The sequence below is a fragment of the Oryza glaberrima genome, chromosome 7 (genome assembly GCF_000147395.1).
Source record: "Oryza glaberrima chromosome 7, OglaRS2, whole genome shotgun sequence".
In the NCBI taxonomy this organism is placed as follows: Eukaryota; Viridiplantae; Streptophyta; class Magnoliopsida; order Poales; family Poaceae; genus Oryza; species Oryza glaberrima.
Window position 1 is genome coordinate 744,593 of NC_068332.1, and position 13,133 is coordinate 757,725.

The window sequence follows — 13,133 nt, forward strand, 5'->3', positions numbered from 1 at the left end:
AATGCCAAGTTGGATGAAAGTCTAAATTCTCTGAATTTTGTTAGATCAGCTACAGAACATGCAGTCTATACAAGAGGAAGTGGGAGTTCTAGACTAATAGTTGGTGTCTATGTAGATGATTTACTGATTACTGGAGCAAGTGTGATTGAGGTTGAAAAATTCAAGAAGCAAATGCAGAAAATGTTCAGCATGAGTGATCTTGGATTACTGAGTTATTATTTGGGAATGGAAGTCTGCCAGGCCAAAGGCAGTGTGACCATTTGTCAGGCTGCGTATGCTGAAAAAATTGTTGCAAAGGCTGGTATGGAAGGGTGTAACACTGCTCAAGTTCCAATGGAGACAAGGCTAAAGCTGAGCAAAGAATGTTCAGGACAGCCTATTGACGCCACATTGTATAGGAGTGTGGTTGGAAGCCTAAGATATTTGGTGAATACAAGGCCAGATTTGGCTTTCTCTGTGGGATATGTGAGTAGATTCATGGAGGCTCCCACAACTGAACATTGGGCTGCAGTCAAGCATATTCTAACGTATGTGAATGGTACATTGAAGCTTGGTTGCAAGTTTGAGAAGAATGGAGGAGGTTTTCAGCTAACTGGCTATAGTGATAGTGATATGGCTGGAGACATAAGTGATAGGAAGAGCACAACTGGTGTTTTGTTTAAATTGGGAAACAACCTGATAAGTTGGCAATCTCAAAAACAGAAGGTGGTGGCGATATCTTCATGTGAGGCTGAATACATTGCCGCTATTACTGCAGCATGTCAAGGAGTTTAGCTTAGTAGGCTGCTGGGAGAGTTGATGCTTGAAGACCCAAGTTGTGCTGTTCTGAAAATTGACAATAAATCAGCAATAGACCTCTGTAAGAATCCAGTGCTTCATGATAGAAGTAAACACATAGATTCCCGATATCATTTTATTAGGGAGTGTGTTGAGCAAAGAAAGATCAAGGTGGAGCATGTCTGTTCAGAGGACCAGCTTGCTGATATTCTGACAAAGCCATTGGGCAAAATTCAGTTTCAGGAGTTGTGCAAGAAAATGGGACTGGTGAAAGTACAGGCACATCAAGATTAGGGGGTGAATTGTTGGAAGTAATCTTGTGGGCCTGCATTATCTTCATCGGTTTGTTAGGATAGTTGCATGTTTACTTTGGATACTGCATGTAATGAGCGACTGAATTGTTCAAAGTTCAGTTAGCTCATTTTTTTCTAGTCTGTCTTTCAGTTTTTTCGGTCGTAGATAGACTGAGCCGAATTCGGATCGTGGGATGGCACGTTCGGTAGTTGGATCCGGTGATGTCGCTGTTTGTTATGCATGTAACTATCGCAAATAAAGAGAAGAAGAAATAGATCAGAAAAGCTGCTGAAGTTCGCAGCACCAAAAAGCTCTGTTTTGCTCTGTTCTCAGTTTTTTCTTCGTCAGTATACTGTTTCTCATCTGAAAAACGTCAGAGTTCATAGGCTAGCTTCAGTCTCGCGTGAGTAAACAAGGGTGTTGAGCTGACAGCAGCAACCAGATGCAAGCTCGAGCATGGCTGCACCGCGGCGGGACGATGTGCGAGCTCGGCGACAGCGGTGGACAAGGTCGGGAACGGCGACGATGGTGGCGACGAAGCTTGGGGACGGTCGCCGATGAGCTCGGGTGCGGCGGCGGCGGTGACCAGCTCAGAGACGGCTTCGTGCAGACGGAAGATGCGAATGGGAGGGCGGAGTGGTATGAAATGAAGAAATTCGCTGTTTTACTGGTAAAATTTTAAAGGCTTACGAATTAGTAAGTGGTTAATTATTAAAGGTCAGCCTATTGGGTAGTAAATAATGAAATTTCGACTGTTGGGAGCAGTCGGGTTAGATACGCGTTCTTTTTGTTTTTTCTTTTTATTTTTGCGTTCTTTCTTTCTTTATTGGCGTTCTTTTTTTTCATGTTTCTTTTTTTCGTGCACGACGTGATCAGCCGATGGTGCGATTTTTTTTGCCGGATGACAGGTGGGTCCCACGCAGATGAAACTCGTACTTTTATACTAGTATAGATATAGATTATTTTTCCATGTTTCTTTTTTTTTTGTGCACGACGTGATTTGCTGATGGTGCGGTTTCTTTGAGCCGGATGACATGTGGGTCCCACGTGATTTGCGGATCCAAGATTACAGGATTGAAGATGAAACTCGTACTTTTATATTAGTATAAGATATAGATATAGATACTCCCTCATTTCCTAAATGTTTGACGCCGTTGACTTTTTAAAATATGTTTGACCGTTCGTCTTATTAAAAAACTTTTGTGAAATGTATAAAACTATATGTATACATAAAAGTATATTTAACAATAATCAAATGATAGGAAAAGAATTAATAATTACTGAAATTTTTTTAATAAGACGAACGGTTAAACATTTTTGAAAAAGTCAACAGTATCAATGGAGGGAGTATATTAGTATAGATAAACCGGAAACTAAACGGATATGGAAGAATGAACAGTGATTTGACCGAACAAATTTCTCGGTGACTGTGTAGTTGGCCTAAACGAGGATCTTCTCTCCTCATGTAGTGTTTGAATCGGGGACTCAGCTTTAGTCTCTGTATTTAGATATTAATTTAAAGTATTAAATATAGACTATTTACAAAACTAATTACATAAATGAAAGCTAATTTGAGAGGCAATTTTTTTAAGCCTAATTAATCCATAATTAGAGAATGTTTAATATAGCATCACATAGGTTAATCATGGATTAATTAGGCTCAGTAGATTAGTCCTGCGAATTAGTCTAAGATTATGGATGGGTTTTATTAATAGTATACGTTTAATATTTATAATTAGTGTCCAAACATCCGATGTGATAGTAACTTAAAAGTTTTAGTCACATCTAAACAGGGTCTTAGTCTTTTACGTGGCGCACAGAACGAGTAGCAAAAAAAATGAAAAGAAAAAGAAAAAGGCCAAGGGAAGGCTAGTTAGGAGCTGCAGCATGGACTTTAAGACACAATGTGTGTATAACAGGTAGGGGTGAAAACGGTACGGAAACTTTCCGGATTCCAGACCTATTTTCGAATACGAAATCTGTCGATCGGAATTTTTTCGGAATTTTTCGGAAACGGAAATGAATTCGGAAATATTTTCTCGGAAACGGAATCGGAAATGATAAGGGCAGTTTCCGTCGGAACTCGGAATCGGTCGAAAACTTTCCGGAAATTTTCTCAGAATTTCCGGAAATTTTGTGACTGAAATACCCTGGATTTTAAGCACTAAATAGTGAACACCATGGTGTTTGGCTGTTATTTTTTTAAAAAATATTTGTTATGCAAATCTAAAATTAGATAAGAATATTTTTTTGTCTAACATTGGGATTTATCAACAACATTACTCTTTTAAACGTAGATAATTTATTCAATTGGATTTATCAGTTTGAGGGGTTTTTTATTCCGATAAATTTTCGTTACCGTATTCACGCCGGTTCGTTTTCGCTCCGTTTTCGGTTTTGATTATATTCGATTCCGTTTTCGTATCCGGGTTTCCGATTCCGATTTCGATTCCGAAAAAAATATGAAAACGAAAACGATAAAGATGGTTTCCGTCCGTTTCAGTACCGTTTTCACCCCTAATAACAGGTAGGACCATATACTAATAGTATAGTAAGCAATTATTGTATGAATTGGAGCTAGTAGTGGGCTATACTATTAAACTTGCTCTTAGAAAGTTAGACATCTAGTAACTCAAGTTAAATTTTTTTACCATTTTAGGGCGTGTAATATTTGTTACTACTAATTGTAGGGCATGTTTTGAACTTATTTCTGGCCTATAATAATTTGAGCGATTTTGTATAAAAAAAGAAGATTATGTGTTCTTTCAAAGAAGATTGGGGAGATTGTGACTCGTTTTCCGCGCGCGCGCTTTCCAAACTACTAAACGGTACATTTTTTGCAAAAAAAAAATCTATAGGAAAGATGCTTTAAAAATTCATATTAGTTCATTTTTTAAATTTAAAATAGTTAATACTCAATTAATTATGCGCTAATGTCTCACCTCGTTTTACGTATCTTCCTAATCTTCCCTATCTCCCCTTTCTCAAACTCAGATACATTGAAAGGTATTGGCTCAGATCAAAACAAACAGATGATCGTGTGGGATGTGATATTCATGTCGTTTACGGAATTAAGTTTCATTAATTAATTCGTTAAAACAATCAATTCAAATCCCGATTTGAATCATGACTTGTACTACCATGATTAATACTCCCTCCATTGACGCCGTTTACTTTTTTAAACATATTTGACTGTTCATTTTATTAATAAATTTAAGTAATTATTAATTTTTTTTCTATCATTTGATTTATTGTTAAATATACTTTTATGTATAATATAGTTGTATATATTTCACAAAAGTTTTTGAATAAGAAGAACGGTCAAACATATTTAAAAAGGTCAATGGCGTCAAACATTTAGGAAAGGAGGCAGTATGATTTTGTAATATGGCAAGTTCCATTCATATTAGTTGCAGGTAATATATTGGTTTAATTTATATTCCCCTGCCTCCGATCCGAGCACTAACCCCACCATCACTCTGCAGAAGAGGGTACGTCTAGCTAGCAATAGCATACGAACAGGTCGGAGATGGCGACCTACAGCATGCAGCGGATCTAAATTCAGGGAGACTACCGTTCTGTAGTCTCTCTCTCTTTACAATGTTAATATGTTCTGTACTTATTTCGAGATTAAAATGTGTACATTTGTTGAATTAATGTGCCCACTGATCCTTGCCATAGGACAGGTTGTGACACTGTGGACTGATGTTCTGTTTCACGTTATTTCACATGAATATGGATGTTTAGATGTTGGTTTTTTTGCTGGCTCCTGGTGCTTGAAATTGTTCAAAGATGATTACTTAGAATTGTTAGATGGATCTCCCTCCCCTTGAGCCGTTAGAATTGTTAGATGGATCTCCCTCCCCTTGAGCCCAATGGCTCAAGGGAGCCTTGACCCTCGCCCTGATCGGGGGCGCCCAGCCTAATGGCTGGTGGGCCCCCGTCACACTGCGCAATATAAAAAGGGTGGAGGCCGGGGCGGCACACGGTACGAGGTTCGTCGCCGCCGCAACTCCACCCCACAAAACGCTAACCGATCGAGAGGGGGTGCAGCCAGTGACGGGAAGACGCCACCGCCGCGCCACGCCTCGCCGGGACGTCTACAACCGCCACTGTCGCAGCCGTCATCGCCATCGACCTCACCAGCGCCGCATCCACGACAACCGTGCGACGACAATGACGATGGCCGCACTTCTTCATCTTCCAACACCTCAACCGGTCGGTCTATCTAAACCCTCTCCCTTTTTCAATCTCTATTGTTCAAACATCAACCCAATAGATCCACCGACTAGATCTAAACCTAGGTGATCCTAGAGCAAAGTCTAACAATGGTATCAGAGCAACCCTAGTGATTAGATCGGTTCGGGGATAGAAATCCAAAGCAAAGAAGAAACGATCCACACGGATCGAAAAAAACCAAAAAAACCCTACCTCGTCGCCGGCCGTCGCTAGCAAAGGGGGAGGGCAAAGGGCACCGCCGAGGAGCCACTCGACGGCCGTGCACGCACCCGTGGGTGCACGCGCGCGCCGGCGAGGGGGCCCGTGGCGGCGCCGCCATCTTCGTCGTCGCCGGTCTCTCACTCTTCACTCGCGTGGAGGGGTGAGACGGTGGGGGGAGAAGAGAAAAGAGGGCGCGGCGGCGCGAGGGCTGCCGGCGTCGGCGACGCCGCTCGGCGCGGCCGCGCGCTCGCGAGAGAAAGTGGAGAAGAGCAGCTAGGGTTTCGGCGGCCGGCCAGGAGGGGGTTTTGATCCTCCGATCTTGGCGTCCGGCCGTCCGATCTAAACCCTAGCCGATCGGACGGCCGGCGGCGGCCGGGCCGAATATGGCCCAAGAGGGCGCGCGCGGGGGGCGGCTTTCCCGGCCCAGGCCCAGGTTGCGGCCTGGGGGAAGGGGGGCGCCCGCCCGCGCCAAATGCCGTGGGCCGACCGGAACAAGTCTATTTTATGTCCCTCCGGGGGCCGAAAATGAAGAAAAGAAAACAGTAGCATTTTTCCATTTTATTTTGTATAATTTTCATGCAAATTTCAATAGAATTTGAATAGATTTTTGCATGTTTTGCCTCTGTTTAAATTTGAACCAACGAGAGAATTTTTACAGAGAGTAAATAACAGAGTTTTGCTACTATTCATATGAATTTTATATAGTTTTGCCGCTGCAAATAGATAAAATTGATGAAAATTAGTGTTTCTAAAATTAAATTTCAAACCAACGGGAGAATTTAATTTTAGGAACATTAATTATGTGCTATGATGTTGTAATTTTCTGACCAACGTTGTTAATTGCTATATTATAGTTATGGCTATGTGTTATGTCTAATTCTGCCCAACGATGATGTAGGCTTAATGCATAATATTTTAATGTTAATTTTGTTCTCACCGCACATGATTATTTCAGGTGGCTACTCCTTGATGGGTTGCATTAAAGATATCCTGACCCTAAAAGGAGATAACTACACAGAATGAAAAAGAAAACTCGACCTTGCTTTTGTCGACGGGGGATACCCGTAGACCGGATATAGAGGGTATTGGGGTACGCTGGTACAATGATCTACGTAATACGACATCAAGCAATCAAAAGACAAAAATTATACTGGTTCAGGCCCCTTGATAGGTAATAGCCCTAATCCAGTTGATATGGGATTATATGGTGGAAAACACAGATTATAAAGGAAAAGATGGAACTCGTGGGGTTTTACGAGATTGTAGTCGAGTAAATTCGACTAGCTCTCGTCGACTTGGCTCCTCGTAGGCTCCGACTTCGTAGGCTGTGTGGGTTGTGTTGGCTCTGAGATTCGATGATCTATGCCCTCCCCGAGGGGTCCCTTTTATACCGCAGGTCTGGTGCTCTCCGAGTAGGACTCGAACATACCAGACCTGGCACGATACGTAGGTAACCCAATTCTTGTCCGAGAAGGTCTCTCCTCGCCTATTGATTTCACGAAAAGTTTCCTTAGATGACAAAGGAACTATTCGCGTACGCGTGGATATGCCATGTCGATACGTGACGTATATCGAGGGGTAGAGGGTATGCCTGACCCGTAACCCTGACAGCTTTCATCCTGGAAGAGGTGGACTGGGTGTTGACTACCCCATGTCCTATAGAACCTGCTGCACTTGTCAGAGGTGACAAAGAGTCAGATACTGACTGGCAAAAAATAGAGAGGGACAATGCTCCCCTCATCATGTCGTATGACATTGAATATAAGAAATGGTCCTTAGCCAACAAGAAATGTTTGGTTGTGGTAAAGAACACGATTGGGCCAACCATATTGGGCTCAATCCCAGAGTGTGACGCTGTCTCAGAGTCACACTGATAATGAAAATACGGAATTAAAAAAAAAGAAATATTGAAAGACGAGTCTATAGTCCATATAGGAATATAATTTACAAATAACTAAAATTTGATATTAAAAATAATTAATAACTAACACGTATATAAAATACAATATGAATATTATACATTAGTAGTTTCGTAAAGTACAAAATTTAAAATTATGTTGTCATTTTGATATATTCGAATAATACATTGAGAAAACATATATGCTATTATATGCAATCTGCACGGACCATCATGCTAGTTACAAAGAAAGGCTACATACATCAGGCAAAACTAACTACTTGCACACACATCAATCAGCTCCCAGAATAATTTCCTTCAGAAAGCAGCATGTCTTCACTCCATTGTTCTGTCCTTGGTTGTTCTATGGTATTTCTGAAGCGGCCTCTTATTCATTTCAGTCTTCTAATCTTGAATGACCAGCAATGCTGCACCCCATATATCTCACCGGCAAAGATGGTGTATGTAAAAAATGTAATTATCTCACCTGCAATATAAAAATGTAATGAGCAATTTACTTGGGAACCAACTATCATGACTGGAAGAATCAACCCCTATGACTAAAGAATTTGCTCGCCTCATCAGGTCATGTAGCACCAGCTCGGTCTGAGGAACATGCCCCTGCTCCTTCACGATCCCGTTCATCTTCTCCAGCATGGCGTTTATCTCGTCGGTGCGTGGATGGCTCATATCACTGGCGACGAACTCGTAGACCTTGCGGCCGACCTCGATGGCGTTGCACCCGGGCTCCTTCTGGATGCCACTGGAATTCATCTAGCCTAACCCCCATGTTCTTGTGAAGCTGGCACGCGGCGAGCAGTGACACCCAGATGACGGTGTCAGGGATGATCGTCATGCTCTGGACAAGGTGGAATGCTTCTTCTATGAAGCCCGGCACGGCCAAGAAGATCGACCATGCAACCGTAGTGCTCGATCTTGGGGACAATGGCGTACTCCTCCTCCATTGATCATGGCGTAGCCGTTGATCATGGCGTTCCAGACGACGATGTCTTTGTGGCTGATGCTGTCGAACACTGACACGGCGTCCTGCAAGCTGCCACACTTGCAGTACATGCATGCCAATGAGCGCCGTGCCAATCCTGGCATTAAGCTGAACTCGCCGGCTGTTCTTGACGCAGGCATGGAGCCACTTCCCGGACTCCGCCGTGCCGAGCTGCGCGACTGCAGAGCAGAGAGCGCCAGCACGATGGTCACCTCGTCGGGTTCAACACCTGACCGCAGCAGCATCCGCCGGAACAACCGGAGCGCCTCGTTCGGCCTCCCGTGCTGCGTGTAGCCGTCGATCGTGGCGTTCCAGCAGATGAAGACCTTGCTGGGCATCCCGTCGAACAGCTCGCGCGCGTCGTCGAGCGCCCCCATCTTGACGGACACGACGTGCGGGTCGGTCATTTCGTCGAGCAGCGCGAGCGCGGCGTCGGCGTCGGCGTCGCCCCTGCACGCTTACATGACGTAGGAGTTGCCGGCGAGCGCCAGCTTGAAGGCATAGGCGTGCAGGGCGAGGCCGTGGAAGGCCGGGAGGGAGGAGGAGAGGGTGTGCGAGGTGGGGAGGAGCCCCCTACCCACACGTGTTCCCTTTCTTCTTCTTTTTTTCTTTTTAATTTACGCTTATTTAAGAACACAACATACTACACATTCAGGAAATTATATGGAAGAAGAACCCACCTAACAACACCAGTAGATGCATAAGTCCAGACAAGAGAACAGCCCCCACAAACTGAACCAAACTCATACAGAATAGAGGACTTCCAATGTCATACGAATGGAACAGGAACTTTGAATTTTCAAGTCTGTCACATACTGAAGCCGGCAAAAAGAGTGGATACTTATGACATTAAGTGAGTAAAGAAATAAGAATAATCAACCCAACATTTGTAATAAATGAGCTGGAGAACAAACTGTGATTTCACTTGTCCATTTTTTTCTAGCATGTTTAAAATCCAGTTGGCTAAAGGTACTAAGCATGTATTTGTTCTATATTCTAATGAACTGTACATTGATAGGAGATCAACTGTAGCCATTGAACTCCGAATATATGAAAGTGAATTCTCTGAGAACATTTGGTGGCGGGTAGTTCTGAATAATTGGGATTATGGTACAATCCCTTACGCAATCTATGTCAGCACGTTATGAAACAATTGTATTCCCGGTGCATATTAACCAGTAATTTTGACAAACTGACCCTTCTATAAAACTTATTTCCAAAATAAACCGTATCAAAAACTAATTTTAAAACTGGCGTCACCTCAGCACCAACCCCGATGACGCTGAGATAAAACGTCCCAGCGCCATCATTGTGGGCGCTAAAGTCATATCTGACGTGGAACATATTAGCCACGTAAGTGGGGCTCAGTGCCAAATAAGCTGGCCCTGACCTCTTAAAGGTTTAAAAGAATTGTGGGCAAGTTGAAGCTAGCTTAGTGGATGGTTGGTGTGGCTGCAAGCCAGAGGTCTAGGGTTTGATTCTCACCCATCCATAGTTCCATTCAATTTAACTGTTTTTATAGCTCCTCGAACATCCTCACGTTGGTAAGAACTGAGAACCTAAATCATACAACACAAAAATATAATCATTGAGCTAAGTATTTTATTGAGATTAACGTTTTAATTAATGTTTTCAAATTTGTTTATTCTAGATTGAACATAAAATAATCCCCTTAAAAAAGTAACATAAAAAAATCTACAAATAAAATATGTAATTGTTTGAAAAAAAAACAATAGAACAAGATTCAAGGAGGATAAGTAAGAAAAAAAACCTAAAATCATTGAGCAAAGTATTTTATTGAGATTAACATTTTAATTAATGTTTTTAAATTTGTTTATTCTAGATTGAACATAAAATAATCCCCTTAAAAAAGTAACATAAAAATAAATCTACAAACAAAATATGTGATTGTTTGGAAAAAAAATACAACAGAACAAGATTCAAGGAGGATAGGTAAGAAAAAACCTTCCCTGGTTCGAACTGGGAACCTGAGAGTTGGAGAACAAGGGCCCGACCATTGATCTAGCTTCTACATTATGACATTTCTAGCACACACATGCTTTTAAACCATGCAAATATCAGTGCCAGTACACAAGGCGCTGAACTTTGAACGTGATATTAGCGCTAAGTGGAACGTTTTAGCTCAGCGTCATCGAGGTTGGCGCTGAGGCTACAGTCTAGTTTTGAAATTAGTTTTTGACACGGCTTATTTTGGAAATAAATTTTATAGAAATGTCAATTTGTCAAAATTACGGCATATTAACAGTAACATCGGTACTGACTATTGGATCTTTAAATTGCTGAAAAACATTTATTGATTTGATGCTAAACTGGGATACAGAAAGCCTCCATTTGAAGATGGCAAAAGACAAATCAAATCGATAAAAAGATTAAAGCATATTACAGTTATTAGAGGAAACTCTTAGAAGCTTACATCATATGATTGACATTCATTATACAAATAGATTTTCTTTTCTCTCTCCAAAAGTCTTATTCAGCCCATCATCAAACTGGAATGATAAAGAAGTTGATGAGTGGATAATAATAGAGGAAGTTAATAAGTAAAGAAATACTCCCTCCGTCCCCTAATATAAGTGTCAGGATTACGGATAAGGTATACCCTCTATCCTTGGATGTACGATGGGTACCAATACGGCGTACCCGCGCGTATACGGATAGTTTCCGTATACGTTAAGGAAATCTATCACGTGATAGGAACAAAATCTACGGATGGAAGGAGTCCTACTCGGACGAAACTGGGTCTTTATCATATCGTGAGTGGTCCGATATCTCCGAGTTCTACTTGGGGATCAACTGACCCGCGGTATATAAGGGACCCCCTGGGCAGGACCTAGGATCATCGAATATTACTGCCAACACACCCCTCGCGGCCTACGGAGCCGGAGCGCGCAGGAACCAATTCGCCGGGAGATCTAGTCGAACCAACCCGACTATGTTCTCATCGGTACCATCGAGTTCTGCTATTCCGTTTGTAATATGTGGTTTCCATCATATAATCCCATACCAACTAGATTAGGGCTATTACCTACCAAGGGGCCTGAACCAGTATAACCCTTGTCTTTTGTTTGCTTGATGTCGTACTACGTAGATCCTCGTACCAATGGACCCTAATACCCTCTATATCCGGTCTGCGGGTATCCACCGTCGATAATAAGGGATTTTGATTTTTTTTTCTTGTACTGTTTGACTATTCGTATTATTAAAAAAAAATTGGAATTATTATTTATTTTTTTGTGACTTACTTTATTATCCAAAGTACTTTAAGCACAACTTTTCGGTTTTTATATTTGCATAAATTTTTTGAATAAGACGAGTGGTCAAACAGTGTAAGTAAAATATCAAAATCTCTTATATTATGGGACGGATGGAGTATGTGAACATAGTGGCACTCTAATACCAGCTGCAACAGAGTTGTATAAGCCCTTGCCAGAAGAGAAGCATCCCACTATACACCCATATCTTCATTTTTGACCCAAAAAATCCTAATCTTATTTTTAGTAAAGCAGACCAAGTGCTCGGAAGATTAAGGGTTTAAAAGGTTAACTTATTGAGTATTGGCTTGGAGAATTGAAATATGATATGACAGTATCCAATTCTATGACAGTTAACAAAGTTCTTACCCTTTTGGCATATAATCTTGTAAGCAGCCAAGTGAGCACACGTTCTAGTTTGTCGATTATCGCTCCATGGCTGGACTGCCCTCTCCCCTCCCCATGTCCCCATGGTAGTTCGCTTCAGGACTGGTGGCCGTTTTCTAAGGCTTACTTACTTGAGCATCTTCGCTCCGGCTTCGACTCTCTGGTCCTCCTGGTCTCTTGGTAACTATGGAAGGAATGGAACTCTAAGATTTTCGACTCACCACTCTCTTCGGTCTCTGTATTTATAGAACTCTAAGATTTTCGACTCACCACTCTCTTCGGTCTCTGTATTTATAGAGTCCATTCGCTCGGAAGGTCGTCTGTGGTCTTCCGCGGGCATTGCTGTTTTTGGTGATCTGGTGGGAGTGTAGTGCGGCTCCGTCCCCCTTCTGGTTTGTTGGAGTAGTTTTCTTCGCAACAGTTCTCTTTCTTTTTATGTTTTGTTTCTTCCTTCCCCCTAGCATAGGCATGTCTGACCGATTGCGTTGTGTAACAAAAACCTCTTTTCTTCTAATATATTGACATGCAATCCTTTTGTGCGTTCGAAAAAAAAGCACATGTTCCAATCAGCTATGACGGTTCATGTGCATTAGTTGAAGACATAAGTTGTTCATTGGAAAAACACTACAGAATATGTTGCATATATGTGAAAAGGTCAATTAGGCCTAGAGGGGGGGGGTGAATAGGCTAATTTAAAAACTTAAGTAAAGCGGAAGCAGTAATTTTCGGAACTAGGCTGGGAATTTTCGGAACTTCTGAAAATACACAGAGCAGCGCACACAAAATGAAATCTCTAGATCTAGAAGTCTACCACAGGGAATCTAAAGCACAAACAGTAACTAGACCAATAGCGGCACAAGCAAGCAAAGCTAGAGGAGAGGGATGAAGAGATATCACCAAGGTGAAGCTTGCAAACTTGTTCCCGGAGTTCAAATCCCTGAGGGGATTCTACTCTCCGTTGAGGAGCTCACTAAGAGCCGGGTCTTAGCTAACCCTTTCCTCAAAAGGTTGCACTAAGCACTCCTCCTTCCACTAAAAGGTATCTCTTCCCTTGCGGAGGCGA

The 13,133-nt window shown here is 42.1% G+C and overlaps 1 pseudogene; it reads right to left on the minus strand.

Annotated features, from left to right (window-relative positions):
- Positions 1–7,891: 7,891 nt before the first annotated feature.
- Positions 7,892–12,410, minus strand: LOC127779235 (pentatricopeptide repeat-containing protein ELI1, chloroplastic-like; annotated as a pseudogene).
- Positions 12,411–13,133: the final 723 nt, after the last annotated feature.